The sequence below is a fragment of the Centroberyx gerrardi genome, chromosome 22, assembly GCF_048128805.1.
Source record: "Centroberyx gerrardi isolate f3 chromosome 22, fCenGer3.hap1.cur.20231027, whole genome shotgun sequence".
Taxonomy (NCBI): Eukaryota; Metazoa; Chordata; class Actinopteri; order Beryciformes; family Berycidae; genus Centroberyx; species Centroberyx gerrardi.
The window spans coordinates 23,891,505-23,905,590 of NC_136018.1; positions in this window are offsets into that span (position 1 = coordinate 23,891,505).

Genomic DNA, 14,086 nt, shown 5'->3' on the forward strand with positions numbered 1-14,086 from the left:
CCTCCTTATGATAAAACTCTTCTAGTTGTGCAGACTTGCCATGGCTAATGCAATTACATTTTAATCACTGAGCTAAATTTGTCCAGAGCAATTTACAATGAATGCATGAATGAATGCAATAAATCTATTGCCAACATTACAAGCAATAAATCATAAGGACTATAGGTAAGGATAGGAACCAATAGATGGAATAAATATTCCTGTGTGACATCATGGGATACAGCGTGATCTAGCCCATGGGTGATTAGTACAATATTGCGATTATTATTATCATAATAGTTATTATTATTATAAAGAAAATACCTAAAACAGCTCACATAAAAGCAGAGGAAATAGCACAACATATGAAATTAAATAAAACAAGGGACCAAAAGAAATAAAAAAGATAAATACAAATAAAAAGAATCCATGCCAAATTAACTATTACATAAAAGAAAAAAAAGAGTCTTAAACAGATTTAATATATAGTAAATATATTATAACAATAACAATAATGATAATCATCATCAATGTCAATCATAATCACAACAACAGTGATAATAATAATAGTAATAATAACAATAATAATAATAGTAGGTCAAGGTTCAACTGTATTTGTCCCAAAAAAGTGGTCAATTGTTTTTTAAGCAAGGTACACAAAAACATAAAAACATGAAAAAAAAAAAAAAAACTGCCTCGCACAGCAAATGCAGCACTTCATGCATTAGTAAAAGCAATTGAAAGACAATTACAATTATGCCAGGTTCCACCAAATTTTCCTTACATTAATATAAAAAGAAATACTGTGCTGACAGTATCCACGCAAAAAGATGATGAAGGGGGCAGGTGTGTCATTGGTGTTATCAAGTGGGCAGTTGTCTTATCAAATTAGGCCCATGAAACCTCCAGATGGTTCAATGGTGAATTCTGGTATCTGTTGCTACATGCACTATAGGAATAACCGTCAGAACAATTAGACAAGTAAAAGCAATGGCTTGGAAATGTTCACAAATTTGGACTCGTTTGAGTCAAGATGTCATGATTGAAGTTTTCTGTAGACTAGGTTGTTCTTGATCGGCTTTTTCACACTTAACACACATGAACTTATGTGATGATACATCTGAGTTCATGTTTTCCAGCAAACCAAACATTGTAATGTCAACCATAAACCATTAATCCAGCTAGTATTTGTGTCCAACCATGGCATTTTAAGAGTTGTGATCACTAAATGAATTATGTGGTGAAAATCATTCATTTTGTTGGTTTAATGTGAAATGAATATATCATCCCCTACACTTGACTACAACGAAGTTCATCACCAAACACCAAGTTCCCAAGTAGAATTTACCTTCTGGAAGCTGAGGTGAACAGCATTTTCTAGTAGTATTTACCATCTGGAAGCTGAGGTGAACAGTATTTTCAAGTAGTATTTACCATCTGGAAGCTGAGGTGAACAGTATTTTCAAGTAGTATTTACCATCTGGAAACTGAGGTAAACAGTATTTTCAAGTAGTATTTACCATCTGGAAGCTGAGGTGAACAGTATTTTCTAGTAGAATTGACCATCTGAAAGCTAAGGTGAATGGTATTTTCATCTTTCCCATAGCATGCGACTGCAGCATGAGAGGCCCCAGTTATGTCCCAGAGGAGGAGCCATCCCTTCTGGATGTGTCACAGTATCGAATGGGCGCCCTTCCCCCCAAAATTCACATTACCATGAAAGGCGGTTGCACCGGAGTGATGGAGGGAGGAGGAGCCTTCCCACACAGTGTATCGCCGTCCGAAACTTGGATAAGAGGTGTGAAAAACTTCAGCCGATGTCACGCTGTTGAGTCACAGCAGAGCAAAGTCCCACAGAGTCCACAAACCCCATGACATGTTAAAGAGACCTTTACTGCTGGATGCACCCAGAGAATTTATGAGAGGCATGAAGTGGGTCAAGGCCATTGTCAAAGCCATGATAATACAATAACAATGAAAAAAGCTGCATATCACCAGGGTAAGAAGATCGCACAGCATTGTCTTGAGTTATGTGAAGATTTGTACCCATCCTTTTCTACGTCAGTATCTCATATTACCCAAAGCCATTGCCTAGTGGGCTTTTGTACACTAACACAACAGGGTGTAAGCGTAGCCTCTGCATGGCATTCTCTCTATTAAGCCAATTAAAGCAGCTTTGCCAGTTCCCGGCACTGTCAGCTGTGTGATCCAGGTCTTTTACTGGGGCTGGCTGCTCTGTTGCCTGCTGCCAGTCTCTCAGTCTCTCCAAGTAGCTGAGGAATGCAGCAATCCTAGTAACAGGCCTGGCCGGCTACAGTAGATCTGGATCTGCTCCATGTTCCCCCTCCACCTGATGAAAACTATCTGGTCTGCAACTGCAGTCGCTGAAAGAAAAGAAACATTGGTATGAGTCTGGAATGAGCATGAGAAACAAGGTGAATCATACAATCATACAAATGCAAGATATACCATGTCAAAGTAAATATTTAAAACAATATTCCACTTAGTTTTAACATGGGGGTTATTCAGTACTTGACCACCATGAAAACCAGAATATAAACTAATCAGCAAGATCAGATGCAGCTGGACGAGGTTGTAGCATTCAGATTTTTACTTCCCATTCATTTGAATGAGGCCATGAAACACATTTAACACATTTGAACAGATTCAACAACAGATCCTGCTTTTAAGACAATAAAGCAATCTTGGTCATGTTGCATTTCTATTCTTGCTTTACACTAAAATTAGTATTTAAAATTAGTATTTAAAAATAAAAGTAGATCCGGTGTCCCAAACAGGAACTCTCTCTCCTAAATGGTATCCCTCCGCTATGTTGTCTTCGATCAGTAAAAATGCTATTTGGCGAAATTATTTTCTAAAACGTTGGACCCACACTCAATTGAAAATCACAATAGCAGGATCTGTTGTTGAACGTGTTAAATGTCAGTTTTCAGGCTATTTCCGTGGCCTCACTCAAATGAATGGGAAGTAAAAATCCTAATGCTACAAACTGGTCCAGCTGCATCTGATCTTGGTGATTTGTTTATATTCTGGTTTTCATGGGTCAAGTGCCGAATAACCCCCATGTTAAAACTAAGTGGAATATTGCATTACGGTTCCATTATGTTATTTATGTATACATATTTTAGAGGCAGTAATATCCTAGGGATTGGAGCTCGTATAATGATTTTCAAATTCACTTGGCAAATTTGCAATACCAAATCACTCAAATTCACACCAGCAGAACACAAGGAGATTTTTTTTAACAAATCCATGAATTTGCGTGTTCAGGGAGCTGCTTTGACTGGCTTTGCAGTTAACCACTCATAGATTAGATTAGATTAGCCTTTATTGTCTCCCTTAGGAGAAATGTGTCTTGGGCATTCGAGAGAACACAGGTGACGTAGCAGCACACAGCCTCTCCATATACAAACAATATATCTATATACATGTACAATCAAACTACAGTTAACATTCAGTAACACACACAGATCCATATACACCAGAACATACACACCAAGAATATTGCCTGATGCCCTACACCAAAATATTGCACAGATGCCCTACATCAAGATACTGCATGTTCCCCCCAATAAAAAGCCATAACATTAAATATTGCACAGATGCCCTAGACCAAGATATTGCACATTCCCCCCACAAAAGGCCATAACATTAGATAGATGCGATGTAAGATAAAAGCATGAGAAAGGCCACGATCTAAACGTCTGGACCACTTCTTTGTCTGCTTCCCATCCGCACAGTGAAAGAACTATTCAAATGAACTGTGTCCGACCCAGATGGATGATTTAGCCTGCTCTGGTCGGCGGCACGGCATCTCTCGACTTCACTTCCATGCGAATTCCATTGTCTCGCAGCTCATTTAGTAATCAAACATCTGTAACAACAGGCCCTGCTATGAGAACTATGCAAGATTACAGGAAACACTAAGTGGAGCTTTCTCAGGGACGGGGGGGGGGCATGTCGGAGGGTAATAGTATCCAGTCGGCCTGTTGTTCAGTCTGTTTGTAATTATTATAAAGCTTTAAAAATAGTTAAGTGACCCTAGCCAGTGGCAACCTGTGGATAAGAGGTGGTGGATGGTAATAAACAGCACCGGCAAAGGAGTTCACTTGTTTTCTCTAAGACAACAGTGTTGCAGCCTCATGCTGTGTTTTCAAGTCACTGCACTCTCACTACAGTTTGTGTGAAAATCGACACTTGTGTTTGGATGATTGGATAAAAATGTCCCACAAGCAGGTGCGGAAAGTTTACCAAAATATCCTCTTCAACCAGAAGTGAAGTGCTGTTAAATTTTACTTGAAATAACATTGCAGATGTAAAAAAGTAGCTCTTTTAAAATGTAATCAGAGTAAACATTGGACAGTGTTACATATGATCTTTTGTATGTAATGCAAAAAGGATGAGAGTTCAAACTAGGTTCTATAGGCTAATATTAAAAAAATGACAAAATAAAGCTCATAGACCAAGTGAAACCAGATTTTTCTTCTGTTTTCTGCTGACCATTTGCAACATGATTGGTGCAAATGGTTTCTGATGCCATGCTTATGGAGAACCTACAGAATTTCTGCTCTGTAATGGATGTGCTTTAAAATATAGTGAAATATAATACTTCAGTCCAAACATGCTCAAATTAAAGCTGAAATTACTGACTTCAAAAAATACCCCGAAAAGCTACTCAATAACGGTAATGAGAGTGAATGTAATGCGTTACTTCCACCATTGCCCAAGAGAGGTCAGTGGCAAAGACATGAATAATTCATGTTCACGACTCTCAACAACTCACTGTTTGCTTTATATCTGGAGGCAGCTATTTATAGAGTATTCAATATCAGTTAGTATTCAGGAGGCATTCAGAGCCCTCAAAGCAAGCTAAGTGAATTACTGTACCTCACAGCTGGACTGAGACCTCTGGAGTGCTCTGCTGTCCTGAGAGCTATAGATAACAAACACAGGGCTTTATTTAAACTCCGGCAGCATTTTTGTCGTCCCAGAAGAGTAGGCTGATGCGTTGGCCCGTTAGTGGGAGTTCTCAGTTTGGAAGCTGAATGATTCGTTTCCATTTCCAGCATACACAATGATTCGGGAGACATACAATATATCTTCTCTGATTGGAACATTTGAGCTATCTTTCACTCCTTTCATTGCTAGTTGTTCTTTTATCTGCAGAAGACAGGTTTGTTTTCAATGAGGGAACAATTAGGGCAGGGAGGTAGGCTTCTGGGGAATATAGGCTACCAAGTTTCTGGCAGATGATCATTGGTCATCATGATCACGATAGAGGCTGTGCAGTTGCATCACAAATCTCCATTTAACCACAGCTGGCTGAATCAGTGATTTCAAGTGAACCAGTGCTTTTATTCCAGTATTCACTTTGTAAGTCATGTTTTTTTCTGTTGACATTACAGTATGCCTCGTTGCCAGGAACATACATGTAGTACTGTAGAGTGATTACAATTAGGCCTACAATTACCCCAAGTTCTGCAGCTCAATATGAGACAAATGCGCTTATGACTCATGCTGACAAGTGTTTCAGTAGTATTTGTTATGACATTTAAGTGTAACCCGGGTTCTCCACAGGATGTAAGCAATCAAATATCAGAACATCCACCTTTCAATATAGTGTAGGCTATGTAGGCCTATTCAATATAATGTGTTAGCATGAAGCATCAGAGCCAATGATCTAACAGGGACACATGGACCCGGCATACAGTCTCGGGTCCCGGGTCGGGTTCGGGTCGGGTTGCAGACCTCTGCTAGCGAGACAAAAGCCTGGTGTGGCAGCTGGATTTCTTTCAAACCTCCGCAACCTATACATCAAAATGAAGCTTAGAACCTATAGTTTTTAGCTGTATGTGTTAATTTCCTCCATTTAAAAAACCCAGTCGAAATATTTAAAAAAACGACGTTTTACCTTGTATTTCAGTCAATATTCATCCGTTTAAGATGTAACATGCTGTATGTATCAGCCATAGGTTTCATGGAATTTAGTTAAAAATAAAAAGAGAGAGATGAAAAGTACAGTATGAGGATGTGGAAATATATTTCATAATTATATGCCAATATTAAATCAATTTGATGCTTTGAAGGCACAAAAATTGCATTGCCAATGAATATTAGGTTAGAAAATACAACATTTACCCGATTTAATGTGACTTCCGGTATAAACCATGCCCACTTCTATCGGAATACAGATACAGAGACAGATAATTTTGTTGGTTGAACAGATACAGATACAGATACAGATAATGACGTCTCTGTACACCTCTAGCCTCTATCATGGTCATGATGACCAGTGATCATCTGCCAACAACGTGGTATATTCCCTGGAAGCCTACCTCCCTGCCTGAATTGCTCCCTCAGTGAAAACAACTTGTGCAAATGAAACAACTACAGATTAAAGCAGTCACTGATTCTGCCAGCTGTGGTTAAATGGAGATTTGTGATGCAACACTGCAAAGCCCCTAGAACATTCATCTTTCAAGTGATACCATAGTTTCAGCTTTCATAATTTCAACATTTATCTGGCCAAGGACAATAGAGAAGGGGAGAGGAATCATAAAAAAAAAAATGCAGGTTGATAATTGATAACCTGCAGTCATCCTCACCATCATCATCACCATCTCAAAGTGAAAATAAGGATTTCAGTGAGCATGCTATTCCTTCACGTCTCAGTGCTTTATGGGGAACTTAACAGGAAACCATAGAGCAACTGTATGTCACTGTCTGGGCATGTAAAGGAACCACAAGATCACCAAAACAGAGAGTTCAGCCCATTGCGTATTGCTCTCAGGTTGAATTACATGGAACATTGCGCATCTGGAGTTCCAGTAAATTCACTGTGTCCCAGATATTTAGGAATTAAAGAGTCTTACAGCAACAATACTTAGAAGTGGTGAATAAACTGGCACTTGCTGTAAATATAAGGAATTTAACTCAAAATGAGATGAAAAATCTAACACCTGGTCTGACAAAATAATTGCTGGCATTGAAATAAAACTAATTTCCAAAGACCCTTGCGTAAAAATAGTAACAATTCTGAGGAATGAACTATTTATATGGTTGAACTATTGACTCTTCATATGCAAAAGGACAATACGAGACCGCTTACCGTTTACTCAGTGTGCTTTATCCATGAATCAAGCTGGGTGTATTAGTAACCAATGACAAGTTATCTTTGGAGGTTTTCCTCCTATGCCTTACCGCTACCATGATCAATCTGTTACGTGTCAGTTTCCAAACACCGACCATTTTCTGAGTCACGTCTGTTGCATTGTGACTATTTGAGTGTGCAAGAAGAAGCAATTTCACAGAAACTCACAATGGCAGCATGTGGAATGGTCAATAAAGATAACAGGTTTAAAGAGAGGTTAAAGCAAATATTACCCAGACATTCTGGATAGTTTTATAGGTGCAATCTTAGCAGAGCAAGTGCCCTGCTCTGTCTCTCTGCCTTTAAAAGCATTTGGCCCGCCATCCACATGGTAGATGTGGTTTATCTGTCTGGCAGTAACTTGCAGTCCTCCACTTCCACTGTGATATGACCTCATATGGTATTAGACAAACTTAAATCCCAGAGTCTGGAAAATGATTTTTCAGTCCCTTTAAACAAGAAGGGAGTAAGGCTTCAGTTTAGATACATGTCACCCATGACCTACGCAACTTTCTTCCTCCGAGGAAGGCATGAGTCATTCAGCAAGATCAAAGTTCAAACAGCCCATCCTTTCTTTCAATAAGAATGCATCCACGCTTGATTGCTTGAATGCAGGAATTGAATCATACAGTATATAATCTCTAAGAGAGATTTATAGGGCTGCGCAGTGATGTTGTTGATCGTTAGGAATTCATTTTTTACAGGTTTGCAGCCAATTCCCATCAGCGCGTCCCCCTGAGGACAAGTTAGGGATATTACTGTTGTGATAGCACTCTTCTCAGATGACTGCACTGGCGTGAAATGAGGAGGCAAATAGGTTTTGAACACAAAAAACTTGAGAAAATACATGTACAATGATGAAACACAAATGCTGAACTTTCCAAAAGAACTTTGGATGAACCCATTTTTTCATCAACTGCTGTGACTGAGATGATTTTCCTTCCGTACACCACTCCTTTACTGAAACCGTAGTTGTCTTCACTTTAAGTTGGTGCCATGTCCTACTCATTGTTATATGCTGCATATACTGTACAGTATATTGACATTTTTTAATGTTCCCACCTATTTTATAGCACATACATTTCACATTTGTATATTTTCATATCGTAAATATTCTGCATTCATTGTTTTCTTTGTCTCAGGAAGTCACACTACTGTTATTTTGCATACCCTGAAAATGCTGTAATCCATACTTTTTCTCATACTTTTCATTCATGCATTTCTACTTAACATGTTCTAGTGTTGCAGTTGCCAGTTGAGTATGTTTATATAACCCCAATTTGCCATTATTTATATTCTGTATTTCTATTTTCTATTGTAGTTTTCTTTGCTGTATCCTATTACTATTTGCTGCCCAATTTCCCTACAGAGATCATTACAGTTTCATCTTATCTTGCTAGATTTTTATAGTTTTTAGATTTTATATTCTCTTTAATATGCTATTTTTTTCTCTGCTGTATACTATTACTATTTACTGCGGAAACAACCCGTCTTATCTCTTGTGACAGTTAATCACAGCATGACTTAGTTTAGTTCAGACTGACATGGCCTTTTGCTACTGTACAGTGTGTCATCACCTCCCTTGGAAAGTCATTGCTGATTATAGCCATCCTGAAACCCTGTTCATGTCCCACCGCCCACCACCCACCACCATCCCAGTCAGTCATCAGGACTGTATGGGTGTTACTGCACCGTTACGCTGACAGTCAAAACCATCTTTATCTGATTCCATGCCTGGGTTTCATCCGTTGTTTTGGAGGTGAGATGCAGACAGTCGTGTCAAAACAGGCTGTTACAGGTGAGTATCCCACCTATGGCCTTTCAGTAATCTTCATACCAACTAACAAAACAAGCAGCTCTTGACATTCCTGGGCAAGCCGAGGCGTCGCACTCTGCGCTAGTGGAAATTCACTGTTCACACACTTAAGTCTGGCACTACACTTTTTTACCTTTTTATGGGATGCCAGTGTGCCAGGATTTCAACAGAACTATATGTACTCTAATATGCAAAACTGCTTCAAACCAACAAGGTGTGGTACTTTTGAGTGATAAAAAAAAAGAAATATCAACACTGACCTGGAATGACTGGGGTATGAACATTGCTGGCTAGTGAAAGGCCATTGGTTGCTTGATTACTGTGTCACAGCAAGTTTAGGCATTTCATCTTCCTAAGGCATTGTTTTCCCAAGTATATTCCCAGCACTCAAGTGGTATTGGCTAAAAAAAAACAAAAGCTATGCCAGCATTTGAACTGAGCACAGAACATACTGTTAATGTAGTCACCCTGTAGCAGTGATTCTTCCCGTAGATAGATAGATAGATTCTTTATTGTTCTCTTAGAGGAAATTTGTTTCCACAGCCTGTACACATACAAAATTTGAAAACAACATCCAACAAATACAAAGATATGGAGGGGCACAGTCACAAAAACAGAACAAAGCCCTAAAAAAAGGGGGGGACACAGGAGAAAAAAAGTGTGTATAGCACTTACAGTTAATTTAAATAGCTGTTGCCTTTTGTTTTTTGCCTGGTAGAACAGGACATGCCGTACAGGATAGTGTCTCAGTTTGTGTTTTAGTGCAGACTTTTGGCACTGAGTCAGATGTGTTATTGCAGGAAGGGCTGTCTGTGCAAAGCCACACTAAGGTGGTGAATTACAGATACAGATAAGGCGTTCCTGGCATAGACGTGTAGTAGTAGTAGTAGTAGCAGTAGTAGTAGTAGCAGTAGTAGTAGTAGCAGTAGTAGTAGTAGTAGTAGCAGTTTATTCATTCTTCCCTGTTACTGTAACTGGGTGTGTGTGGGGGGGAAAGCAGATCTTTGTAAATACAGTGTAGATAGTGGAAGTGGTGCAAACACCAGACAGGAAAAGGAAGTTTGACAGATACATCAGTGCAACAACATCCTCAACATGACTTCTTCTTCTGACATTTTGGTGATTGCTGTTATTAACCTTTAATGCAATTGGTGTGGTTGGAAAAATGAACTTTCCCATTTTTCATTTGGGCCTACTGAATTAACACAGGATTTGTATATCTATTCATATTTTTTTATTTTTGGGTTTAGAGTGACTTTTAGGAATGTCAGCTGTGGAATTCATCTTGGACCCGGAAGCTTAAAATCAGGCAACAGAAGTACAGTCTATGCTATCTTTATTTTACCATTTATCATAAAGAAACCGTCACAAATCACCAGCAGATCTGTTTAACATAACTCAAGGTCTCTTGGTAAACTCCAGGTTCATTTGAAGAACCTTATTGCACTTAGCTGGTTTGATTCTGAATTTAATCAGTGAGAATGAGTGATGAAACCAAAGTTGTTGAATGTGTGGCCACAGGCCCCGGTCCCGGAGGAAGGACTGTGTTCTTCCTGAAGAAATAAAGCATTTGGGTGGAGGCTGAAATCATGAGAGAGAGAGAGAGAGAGAGAGAGAGAGAGAGAGAGAGAGAGGTGGAAGAGGAGCAGTATTTGCTCCTACATTGTAGAAACTCAATTCCAAATAATGATTGATATGATATTATTGGACCATTTGTTGTTGTTGTTAATATCACACTATCATGGTTGCTAACTGAATCTGGTTAGAATCTGCTGTTTATGATTTGGCAAGAACTAATTTTAAATAAAGTACTTAATTTGAAAAATAGAAAATAGATCGATAGAAAGCATGCATTTCTTTTTGTATTAAAATTGAAGTGGTGTGACTTCTGATAAACCACTGCATCGATCTGCTGAGCAAGAAAATGTCCAAGCAAAACATGCATGGCCATGTCACAAGAACACAGTGTGTGTTGTCTTTAATCCTGAGAGAGGGGCTGAACTGGCCAACGAGGGGAATTCCTGCTTCAAAATTGGGCAAATTCATCTCATCGTGGGAAAATGTCTGACTGTACATGTGGCCTCCCGCACAATTCACCTCTTTGGTGAACTCTTCGCTGCTAAACTACTGCCAGTGGCTGCTCTTCATTCAGCTATTATCTCTCCATAGGGCTGGTACAGAGAATCTAATACCTCAGCAATTCTGGCTTCACTGGAACAAGGCTGGACTTTGTTTGCCATGGCTGTTGGTGGCCAATCCCTGTGGTTTTTAAGCCCTAGTGTCCCACTCACCGCCGCACCATCAGGCCTCCCCTTCCTCTGTGGAAATGGACTAAGCATGCAATCACACCTACAGTTGGTTTTCTTTGGTCCAAAGCATAGTTGAAAGGTTGGCTTTGTTGCATTTTTTGTATTTGGTTTGTTAAGGTTCATTGCCCAATCACAAGCCAACCAGGGCTTGTAAGCAAAAGTCACATGGACTCACAGGTAGCTTGTTTATTGGAGTTTTTCTAACCTGTCAAAACAATTGAATTCCAGTCCCTGTAACTTCAGCTATGCATGATGGACTTGTCTGTGCTCTTTGCTGTAATTTGCCTTCTCTGGTGTTCATACCAGTTAAGAACACAGAAGAAGCAGCTGAATATAAGCATCAGTCCAGACTGTGGTTTGCCCTCGCTTCATTTTGTGATGGTAGGCTTTCCAAGAATGAGGAACGGCTCGCTATCAGATGTCAACATCCGTCTCTTTATACCCATAAACCCTTGTGTTTTGGGGTCATTTCCTGTTGGTTTTGATTACATTCTCACTCCTAACAAACCGCACTGCAGTTTGCTTGGCAGACTGAGACTTGCATGTTCAGGCATCATGGAAGGTGCAGGTATTGGGTGCCACCAAGTTCAATGGCATTGTCCTCAACTGGACAAATGGACCAAACTAAAGGAATAAACACATCAGAGTTCAAATAAACTGCTCAGAACATGCTTGATGATAAAGTGCCCTATGACTATGACTTGTGATCAAATGGAAACTTAATTTGACTACTCACTGACTTGGAAGTCATATGCATAGAATTACAGTGAGCATCCAACCAAACCTGAAACCAACTATGCACCCTCTTCCCCATGTATGAACTTAGTGTCCATATGTGAAATCAGCTATTGAAGTGCTCTCTCCTCCACAATTCAATAAAAAAATCCAAGCACTTATTAAACATAGAGTGGATTTCTTTCCATCCAAATGAATCAAGGTGACAGAATGGTTCAAACTTGATACTGTTGCTTTAACTCAAGAACACAATGTTAACTCTGCAACATTCATGATAATGGGACCTCTACAACAATCAAAAGTGGTGTTTCTCAAAGGAATTATGAATAATTGAACAATACTCCACATTGACACTAGTTCATTTTAATGACACACATCTAAACCTTCAAGGCTTGTTTAGGGTATTGGTGAAATGGGCATAAAATTCGACAAAAAAAATAGATCTTCAATGGCAGAAGATAGACAGCTAAAGTTTTTGCGCTGTTGATTCGTAATGGACACTAATGCTGAAGACTGATATTTTGTTTTCATAAGTTTTGAATCTACACACCATAGAATAAAAACCAATACCAATTTTGGATTATTAAAAGTTATCTTCATACTTTGGATAATCTCCAATGCTAAGCTTCCAGGGAGTTGTGGTCAGGGTGCTGAGTGCTTCATATCAGCAAAACATGAAATCATGACACATAGCCCATATACCAAAAAAAAAAAAAAAAAAACCCCCCACATTTCCCAAGTGCACTCTTAAACCCAAAGATATGTTAAGCTATGACTACTAGAGGTGACTCTGGCAGGTTTGCCTGTGCTGTACGTGTGACTGCTCTATCATGTAATCGACATCTCCCTTCATAGGAATGTAAACCCAGTGTTCGGCCCTTATCAGTTATCTGAGCTTTGTGATAAGCGGGCTTGCTGTAGAAATCCTTTGTGGCCACTGGTTAACTCCCTGCAGGGCCTCAGACTAAGACCGACTGGTTGTAGCTCTGCCAAACTCTGTCTGCCTTCATTTCAGAGTAAAAACAAACTGATCACAGCGCCAATTCTGATAATGAGGAACTGGAATGTATGCTGGCGTGTGTGCGTGTGTGTATGCTGTAATCATGAAAGTTCTCAATGCGACTTCCACGTTTTTGATAAGATATTTGCCAAGAGAAAAGAGATTTACCTTGTGGTCCGACAAAAGCTATGAACAAAATTCTAAAAGATCCACCATATTAAAGTTGCAAGTTGGAGAAGGGTTGAGCTCACTAGAAATTCCCCAGAAACTACAACTCAGCATCACACTTCGCCTTGTTTTAGGTTTCCTGTTCTACATTGTATAACTAGTGAGGTTGATGTGTCTACCTTTAACTTATTCCATGCAATTTCCCACCTCCTATATGTGATATTCATAGTATATGGATCAGGCACTTCCGGGTTCTTTTTGACCGCTAACTTGAAACTGACATAAGTCTACTCTGGAACCTCATAAGATTGTTTTAAGGGCTGATTCACGTTGGAATTGTGAAAGACTGGCCATCATCATTGTGTCTGTGAAAGTCACAAGAGTAGATACCATATGTTTCTCACAGGTTGTAGCTACACTGCGCTATATCCGCTTTAACCTAAACTCGAACAGTTGGTCAGAAAAAGGTGAAGAGGTGGGCTGTCATCATGCTTCAAACCAATAAAGTTGCAATAGGGCGGAGCATGGCGCTGGTGCTCACCTGGGTATTGCTAGAGTAATGGTATCCGACTAGCAACGACAACAGAACATTCCGCACTGTTATTTTTGCGTTCTCCTCTGAACTTCGACTAGCATATGCAGCATCAATTCCTTTGGCCTTTAGAATGGCTACCTGTTCCACTATTATTGACATGAGAGGACAGACTACTAAAACTATAGATTTCTCTCTCCCATGTAATGCATTCTGTCTACCAGGTTTGATAAATCCAACTTTTACCGTAGCCTGTTGGTAAACACACCATTATATCTTGGAGCAGAGTCTTCAAGCTAAGAAGCCATAAAGGCTGCATCGACTCAATTTGATGACAAGAGCATACTCCTGACAAAACAGAAGCAAGTCTTAAGTC